General features: G+C 34.4%; 1 long non-coding RNA gene across 1 annotated transcript; it reads left to right on the top strand.

Annotated features, from left to right (window-relative positions):
• The first annotated feature begins 2,368 nt into the window (after positions 1-2,368).
• LOC107971711 (uncharacterized) lies at positions 2,369-9,469 on the top strand. Its single transcript, XR_010149084.1, has 4 exons — positions 2,369-2,587; positions 3,447-3,565; positions 5,103-5,237; positions 7,243-9,469. It is a non-coding gene; the product is annotated as an uncharacterized LOC107971711 (long non-coding RNA).
• Positions 9,470-10,097: the final 628 nt, after the last annotated feature.

Raw genomic sequence — 10,097 nt, 5'->3', positions numbered from 1 at the left:
AAAATTTCTTAAAGGAAGGGAAAATATGTTATACTTGGTTTCTGCGTTTCTTGTGAGCTATTAGAACAGGAAAGTCAATATATTCTCAGAAATCCGTACTGAGTTGTGGAAGCCTGAGTCTTGAATGTAAATGATAGTAAGATATTGATTAGTCACATTTGTGCAATGCTTTGTGGTTATAAAGCACCTTCAACATTTAGAATCCAATCTTTGCGACAATCTCATGTGTTAGGCAGATCACGTATTTCCTCATTTCAACAGAAAAAAGTAGTAAGCATTGAAAATTTTAAGGTTTTATACCAGATTAGAGAGGCATAGCAAAATCATCATACCATGTCTTCTGCCTCCCATGTAGCTCGTGCCTTATTAGGATTCTTGAAATCTATTTCCTCCATCCCTTGACCCCACTCAGATGCTCTTCCTGCCACTAGTGTCATTTCAAGTCCTATTACTTCCAATTAATTTATATGCTTGCACCTAAACTGAGATTCAAACCCCTAAGGGTAAAACTGATTTTTGAGGGCAGGACCTTCACAACTTATATTAAAAAATTATAAAAATGATTTTATAAAAATTATAAAATTTTTATAAAAATTATAAAAATGATTTGGAGTTTTGTTTTTATCCCCCCCTTGAATGGAAGCCTGAGAGGAAACTTCATTTCTTGAGAGAAGTAGAAAAATGGTATGGTGTCTGTCCAAGACAGTTGTACCTTGACTTAACCTATTGGTTCCCATTTAAAAAACAGTACAGATGCTAGGTTGATTTTTTTCCTTCTTCTTTTTGGCCAACAGCACAGAACCTGTTTTCCCATAACTTCCCCAAATCTGCATGTTATTAATCTTTTAAATTCTTAGTTTTATTTTGTTGACTTCTTCCCCAACCTCCCTCCCCCACCCCGTGTTACTAGGTATTTCCAAATGCATCCAGGGTAAATTCACAAGCATGATTGTGTAACACTAGCCATTAGAGATTTTTCCTGGGCAGCATCACTCATTTTACAATTAAATATGCGAAGGCCCAGAGGGACAAAGTAACTTGCCCCAATCCAGTTAAAGCAACACAGCCGACATCATATTAACTATTGCAATAACATCTCCAAACATTCTGATAAAATAAATTGGGGGTGCAATATTGAGATGCACAGAAGTGTGAGGCAAAACTTTATAAGAAGAGAAAAAAAGAAAACAGTAACTTTTGACTGTCCCTTATATTAAAATCACGTTATTTCCCCCACCTAGATTGAGCTCACCCAGCTCTCCGTAATCAGTCTACTCCTTCAACAGCCTTCACGTGTGTGTGATGGTTCGGCAACACAGTCACAGTCTCCATTATAGTAGAAACGCTTGTCTCTTTGTTGTTCATGTAAATAAACGTTTGTTTTAAACTCCATTTGTTCTTATTGGTCAGGTAGACAGTATTACATTTCTTTAAATAGTTTACTCAGATATAACTACAGACATTCACAAGTTCTTCACATGCAGCTATCTGACATTCTTCAAACAAATGAATAGAGAACATCTGCATAAATTGTCTCATTGTTTTCCACTTCAAGAGCAGTCCCTTTTCTTTGCAACACATTTACTTAGATGTCTTCATTTTCTCATCTTTTTGAGTTTTTTTCTATTTTAATGTATTCATCCTATTATACTTTCTAAGATTTCCTGATCCAGTGACAATTTTTATATCCACAATTTATATAACTCATTTATTGAATTCCTAATTATCTAATTAGGAATATGCTTACACAAGGAAATTTACTAGAACAATACCTGACTCTGAACTAGATAAGACAATTAGGGATTGTTGTCTGGCTGTTTCCAAAGTGAACAAGTAAACGAGTCAAGAGGAACCTAGGGGAGATGTCTCGGATACAAACATCAGAAGATATTTCCATCAGAAGCTTGATTGACGACACGCTTTATAAGGTGATTGATTTTATTGATGGGAGAAGGTAGGAATTTGATAAAGGTAAAACAAGTCAATTGTAAAAAAAGGAAAGTAGAGGTTCCTCTTCAAAGACTTTCCTCCCCGTCTAATTAGGAATAAATAGTAACTTCTCATAGAAGCAAAATTTATTCAAACACCTGTGCTAACATTCTTAAATATCTGCTAGCCGTGATAAAGAAATCAATGTACTTTATGTTCTTAGCTCCCACCTTAGCCTAAATATTTGCCCTGGCATGCTTATACTGGTCCAAGCAAGCTTTAGGTCATAGCCTGTTCCTCTTCCTTATTTAAAAATGGGTTTACCTTTCTCAGCATTCCACAAGTTACTTCCTCCTTCCTTTGTTCTCATCTACCTTTGCCTGTTTTAAAAGGTTCTAAGTTGCTAGACAAATACAGAATGTGAGGTTCCGTTCCAGCCAATGGAAACCGGACACAGCAGTAGGGTGGACGCGTCAGGTTATAAATGACCCTGTCTCCTTTGTTCAGTGTACTCTCGTGGCAAAACTGCTGGCGAGTGTACCCTTTCTGCAGGAGGTAAAAATTGCCTTACTAAATTAAATTTATGTTCAAGTGCTATTTCTTTATGGCACTGGGGAACAAGCATTTCAAACACAATGAATGAGAAAAAAATAAACTGGTAAGTATGAACAATTATTAATTCTCAGAAACTTTAAAAAATTGATAAAATAATATAGAATGTAAGAAACAAAAAAATTCACAATTTCTAAAAAAATAAAAAGAAAAGAGAAAGGACTCTAGACTACTATAGAACCCAACAGTGGGTTTTCCAGTTTTTGTCTCTGTATTATGTGTACTCTGTATTTTGGTATCTTTATGTGAACTTAAATATAAATAGTATAAGCTAAAACAAATTTTTTATACATATAGATGAGAGAAGGATTTCCAGAACCAACAGTTGGAAAGAAGTTTCAAAAATTGTGGCTATTAAATGATCTTCAGGAGAAGAGAAAAGATAATGATCTACACATTCATGTATATATTGAAAGTTTTATTTTCCCTAAGTTGACATTAGAAAGCCACCTTAAGGTTACCTGTAGGTTAATTACTATATTTCATTAATTTTGCCACTTAATTGATTATAAGACTCATCACTAATTCATGTATGATTATGAACACAAAAAATTTGGAAATTTAATCATAAATATGGCTGCTTTGTTTCTGAACCCTCCTGCATAATCAAACATTTCATTTAAAAAATGACTCAGTGTAATCTTTCTGATGCCATTTTAAAAAGCAATTAAACTCAATATATATATAGTAACAATGCAGCACACAGAACAATTGCAATGAAGAAAAAAATAGCAATTATCAAGTCTGTGAACATGAAGGCAATGAAAACAATTTTATGGCTCCTGATTGGCTAACAAAGATTTTAAGACATCAGTAAGATAAAAATCCATTTTATGTTTGATATTTGAAACAATGTGAATCTTACAAAAATCAATGAAATACAGTACGTCGTATTTTACTTGCAGCCCACTGCCATCTTCAGGACTTACTCCTTCCAGTTAAAAATGTTGGTCCAAAGAAAAGAGGAAAAAGAAAAGAAGAATAGATTGTATTTATGCTGTGTTGTTGGTCAGACAACATACATGTAAGTATAGGAACACCTAAATTCAACTGCTTGTGGAATTTAATTGCAGAATAGTTCCTGTTTTATGCATTGCTCCCAGACCCCAATTGTCACCTTTACTGTTTACATTTGATAGAGGGAAAGTTTGTCAGGTATTGGCAAGCTACAGCCCCTTTTCCTCTACTTGTTTCTGTATAGTTGGAGAGCTTTGAATTATTTTTATACTTTCAAATGGTTGGAAAAGGTAAAATAAGAATATTGGATGTGAAAAAAAAATTTAAATTTTAGTGTCCATAAATAAAGCTTTATTAGACTGAGCATAATGGCGCATGCCTGTAATCCCAGTTACCTGGGAGCCTGAGGCACAAGAATTGTTTGAACCTGGAAGCTGAAGGTTCTAGTGGGCCAAGATTGAGAGATTGAGGCAATTTATCCAGTCTGGGTGACAGAACAAGAACTTGCCTGAAAAAAAAAAAAAAAAAAAGGAAAGAAAAGCTTTATTAGAACCAAGCCCCACCTATGTATTTACTTATTGTCTGGCTGCTTTAGCACTGTAACAGCAGCATTTAGTTGCTGCCATAAAAAGCATATATGGCCTGTAAAACCTAATCTTTTCCAGAACAAGTTTTTGCATACCTGCTCTACGTAAGTTTCTCATGACCTCTGTTTATTTGGTGCAAATTATATTACAACAGGATGACAGTTTGGAATTTTAGTAATTTTCTGTTTTCTAGTTAATAAAGGTATCCTCCCTTCAAATTTTTACTTGTGTTCAATTTTGCTAATTTCAGTATATTGAAATATGCCAATGTGCTCTTTTTCTTGTATCCTTCTTGGAACTCATACTTGTAATTTTCTAAATAGACTAGAATTACCATAATCACCTCTTCTTTGACCCATGAGATATTTAGAAGAGCTTTCCAACTTTCTGGGTTTTTCAGATGGGTTTTTTTTTTTTTTTTTTGGCCTTTTCTTCCGTTGTTTTTAATCTTGCATATGTTGCCCTGAACTCAGAAAACATGGTGTGTATAATTTCTAACCCTGTAAAAATGATATATAATCGTTTTTTGAAAACCAATGAGAAATTTTAAAAAGAATGTACATTTTTAGCCATGTACAGAGTTTCAATATATGTCATTTAGAAATCTTAAAATAGATTCATATTCATTATATTATATATATGATTACCAAATACTTTTATTCTTATTTTTTGCATAATTCATCTGTCAAAAGTGGAAGGGGCTGTCTTAACACTTCTGACTAAACTCATTTTAATAGAGGTTTAGATACATAAATGATTTTTAAAATTCACTCAGCAAATATTTCAGGAGCACCTAATCTGTACCCCTTAAATACAGAATACCTGCTATTATGAAGTGCTCATGATGGGAAGTATTTTATGGAAACCAAAAGAAAGTGAAACAAACTTTTTATATACTATATAGTTTTATTTCAATTCATGTAAGGGCTGTGAAGGAGACATAGGGTACTTTAGATGTGCAATAATGGAATTTACCTGAAAAGTCAGAACATTTTTTCCTTTTTGTTTTTGTGTTAGGTGCTATGTAATCTACGGTTTCCTAGGACTTGTGTTTTGAGGAAAAGATGGTGGCAGAATGAGAATTACAGGCCAAGGAAAAGCAAAAGTGTGAAGGCCTTGAGCAAGGAGGAGCATGAAACTTCAGAAATGAAAGCAAGTAAAGAGTGTTGGAGTGGAGAGAGAAAGGAGAGAATGACAGCACACAAGGCTAATTCTCTGCCTGGAAGACAGGCTAAGGATTCTGGATTGTTTCCCAAGAACAAGTGAACAGTTTTAAGCAACAATATGATCAATTTTTCCCCCTATTTCAAATAAATCCGTTTGCAATATGCAGGATGGTTTGGAGAAGACAGGCAAGACTTGATGTCAGAAGACTATTCAGGGGCTAAAGCTCTACTACCATTTATAAATGAAGGGAGTTATTGTCATTTAAGTCTCTGAAATTGAGATGTACCTACTTAAAAATTAATATTGTTATCCCTTTTATTTTTCTGTGGTCGTGAAACAAATTTGCAAAGATTATGACAGTGAGAAGTATAGTGTGGCTGATTCTTTTTTACTTCTATCCTCGCAGGTTGTCTGTCCTTGCTCATTCCTGAGTATAGGCCAAGCTAACCATAGGAGGAATTTATAGAGTAACTTTGAAGCAAGGATGACAACAGTCTCTTCCTAAAACTAACCCCCTCCTTGAGGGACTGACATCACCTTTGTAAAACTAATTAAAACCACATAATTAGGATTATGGAGAGGGCTAAATTCTGCTAAGATGTAGGCATAGTTTCTATAATCCCTTACTAGCCATGAGTCATGTGGCCTGAGGTCACAAGATTTGTGACTTCACCAATTGCTCCTATATATAAAATCACTATTGTAGAACCTAATATTGACATTTTAATTTGTTTTTCATACTTTTGCTTTCTGGTAACTGACCCCACCTAGACCCATGACTCACGACTCAACTGGTCCTGTGGCCACCCCACCCAGAGGTGGACTAAGCACAAGACGACCTTTTCTCACACCTCTGTGATTTCATACTAAACCAATGAGCAGTACCCATTCTCTAGGTCTCTGCTCACTAAATTATTAAAACTTTAGCCTCTGAGTTCTCGGGGAGGTAGATTTGAACAATAACTAAGTCTTATGCTTACACTTGGTCAGCCTTGCATTAATTAAACTCTTTCTCTACTGCAATACTATGGTCTCAGTGAATTGGTTTTATCTGTGCACCAGGCAGGAAAAATCTGTTGGGCAATTACGGATCCCTAATGAGTTTACCCTGAATTTTCTGTTTATTTTTCTATGCTTCCAGATAAGTCATGATTTCCTTAAAAAGCATATCATTGATGAGTGTATACTTTTATGTAAATAACATTGTGTTATCTCATCTTGTGTTGTTGCACCTAACTGCTGTTTTCCTCTATATGAATCAACCTTATTCTGCTAATTACGGACTACCAACCCACTGAGCCCATCATAAAAAATACCTCAGTAACCATAATCATTCATACCCTTGAAAGGAGCTGTGTGAGATTTTCTTTGTAGTATATATCCAGAATCAAATTTCAGTTGCATCGTCTGTTTGTATATCTCCTGACTGCCTACCATGGCCTACTTTCCATGAGAAATGGAGGAGGGTTTTTATATTCTCACAGCTCACCGACACTTCATATTATTTAGTTTTCTAATTTTTATAATATATTTAATTGATAACTTTAAATAGAAGTTGTATATTTTTCAAACATACCTAAAAATACAAAGACTAAAACTGGCCTCCTGCAGTAAATAGTTACTTATGCTTGCTTTATTTAAATTTTTAAAATTATTATGCTAAAATGTTTAATTCAAATCTCAGAGTACTAGTTTTTCATTGCTGGTGTGAAATATTACCACAAATTTAGAGGCTTAAACTAGCAAAATTTATTACCTTATAATTCTGGAGGTCAGAAGTCCAAAATGAGTCTCCCACAGATAAAATCAGGGTGTTGACAGGACTATATAATATCACCCTGACACTGCATGTTTACCTCTTTTACATTTAAAGGACCTTGTGATTACATTGGGCCCACCCAAATAACCCAGAATAATCTTTTTATTTTAAAGTGACCTTATTAGCAACCTTAATTTCACATGTAGCCTTAATTATCCTTTTTCATTGTAGCGCAACATATTCACAGCTGAGAAAGGGACTTTTAGGATACAGACAACTTTGGAGGGCCATTATTCTGCCTGCCACAGAGATATCATCCATAAGTGACTCGTCTCTAAAAATTAAAGGTATGTTGTTATGTACCCACAGTACCAGCAATTTTTTTTAAATCAGGATCCAAATAAGATCTACCTACTGTTGTTTAGTTATGTCACATGAGTAATTTTTAATGTATATAAGGCTTATCATGTCCACTTTTTCTCATGCAATTGATTTGTTGAAAATATCCAGTCTACCGTTACAGAATATACCACTTTATGAATTGTTTTTCTCCTGTTTCCTCGTGTTGAGATTTAAGATGTTCTTTTTGTTTTTAATCTCAAGCTGGAGCTAAAAGCCAAAGGCGATTCAAGATTAATGTATCTGAGAAAAATACTCGTCAGAAGATCCAATACATTTCACATTGTATCATATTAGGAGACTCATAACATATTCTTGCTCCATTGTGTTGAAGTAAGGTTTTGCCATTTATTTATATGGTTGAACTTTGCCCACTAACAATAGCCATTTTATTACCTCCACCTTGCCACCGCTAGAAATCTTGGTGGATTTCTAACACATGATCCACCCACCTATTATCCGAGTGTTTTCCCCACTACCGCATTTAATGACTCCTAGACAATTTCCTTTTCTTAATTTGGTCTTATCTGAACTATATTTTTATAAGTCTTGTTTGAAATTTTTGGTTGGCAGATGATGTACTTGCCAGTTTCCCAGTACTGATATAGAATCTCATATATGTATTTACATATATGAGAATACACACACACATACACTTTTACCATTTTGAGAGAGAATGACTAAGTTGATTAGAAGTTTTTCTGTAATGATTTGTAAAGAGAAATGACAGTACTTGTGATTTTAGTAGATAATGATTGAGAATATAGTAAAAAGGCAGTATTAGTAAATCTTAAATATATGTGAATCTGTTTAATTCACATGTAACATTCACATGCTTTTTAAAATTAGCAATTCATGTTATACTAGACATTTAAATATTCTAAAAATGTTTGATGCCTACATGGATTTATGAACTCCTTGCAACAACTGATGGCCCCTGCTCTTCAGAAGACTAAACTTCAGAGTAGAGAACACGGCTTTAAGGAATATGACTTCCAATTTGGAATTTCAGTGGGACTTATTATCTGAATTAATTCTTAATCTCTAGGCTATGGAAGTACAATTGAAAATTTGCACATTAATACTTCAGTGATTCATAAAATGAATTCCTTTTTCAGCAACTAAATACCTAGAGGTGTAAAATATTTACCATATTTTTTCAAATTATCCGTGTTGTACTCATAAAGGACTGTATTTTCAAAAAGGATTCATTTCATTATTCAATAAGTGTTTTATTCATCTTTGACTATATATCTCTTATTGTTATATGTTAGGGATACAGTTGTGAGGAAATAGATATTGTTATATTGTTCTTGAATATAGAACTTGTAGTTATATCTATGAAATTGATTTTCTATACATTAGCCAGGATAAGATAGGAATAATTTTGGCATTAAGGGAATTCTGTTATTTGGAACAGTTTTAGAGAGGCTGTGTATTTCTTTTGACCATTATCTGTGAGTAACAGACACCAGTAAATGAATAGTAGCTTAAATTTGACAAAATGTTTATTTTTGTCATCTGGAGGAATCAGTCAGTCCAGTTGCTGGTGTGGCTCCCTACCACCTAAAGAACCAACAGTTAGTTTTTTTCAGCTTAAACACTTGAACCCGTGGTTGAACCCTATCAGAATGATCAAGGGATATCCAATGGGAATTAGTTACTATATAATTTTGGAAAGAGCTGGGAAGTAAATGTCTAGGAGAAAGTTGAGAGACCATAGAAAAAGTAGGTAGAAAAGCCTATGAAAAACCTTGTTTCTGTGTAGCTACCATCTTTATGGGTCTATTGCCAAACTTCTGAAAGGGCCGAGAGCTGCTGCTGGTTAACTGGGGTGGGGTTTGAGAAGGTAGACACATAGAAGAGGGGAGTGGGAGAGGAACCCACTGGCACCTCTGCATCTGCCTGTGACAGCAAGTGACCCTGGTGACCATCCAAGAATAAGAGCTGCTGCCTAAGTGCCCTCCCTCAAATGTATTGTGAATTCTTTTGGACAACTCTAACCCAGAACCATGCAGAAAAGATGATTCTGGGAAACTAAACCGAATTAACTTAATACAAAAAAATCAGAGGTAGAAAAACCTAGTCAGGTCCTCAAAAGCAAAACACAGGGCAGAGAATATTCATTTGGATGCTAAAAAGTCACTTAAACAGTTGGTCTGTGTAGGTTCACTATTGTGAGAAAACTTGGGAAAATAAGATTAAGGTAAATTGTCAAAACTATTGTGAAATTAGCAAAAAGGAGTGTTTTAAATATATAGGTAAAATGTAAAGAAAATGTTGAGTATCATGGTAATATTAGGAATCAATTTATAAAATTTAGCTAGTGACCTCTGGGTTCCTTTTCCCTTTTAATCTTCATTTAAAATTATTGAAAAAACTGAATTCAGAACTATTTTGCCTTTTTTAGATGCATATACTATGTGGATGAGTTTAGCGAATGAGAACTGAAGAGTGTATTGGCCAGTGATGGAGTATGTGTTCCCAAGGCATTTGGCAAATGCTTTGAGGGAAATTACTTTGTTCTTATTCAGACAGATACCATCATGTTCTCCCTAAATAAAATGCCTATAACAAGTCATTTGTATGTGAAGAAAAGGGATTGTCAGTATTGAATAGGAAGCAAACGTTTTCAAGATTTATTAAAATAATGGTTAAACTGTGAAGAGACACACATTGGCGCAATA

This window comes from Pan troglodytes, chromosome 12, assembly GCF_028858775.2.
Source record: "Pan troglodytes isolate AG18354 chromosome 12, NHGRI_mPanTro3-v2.0_pri, whole genome shotgun sequence".
Lineage (NCBI taxonomy): Eukaryota > Metazoa > Chordata > Mammalia > Primates > Hominidae > Pan > Pan troglodytes.
The sequence above is the reverse complement of the archived record's forward strand: the minus strand, read 5'-3'. Positions and strand labels throughout refer to the sequence as shown.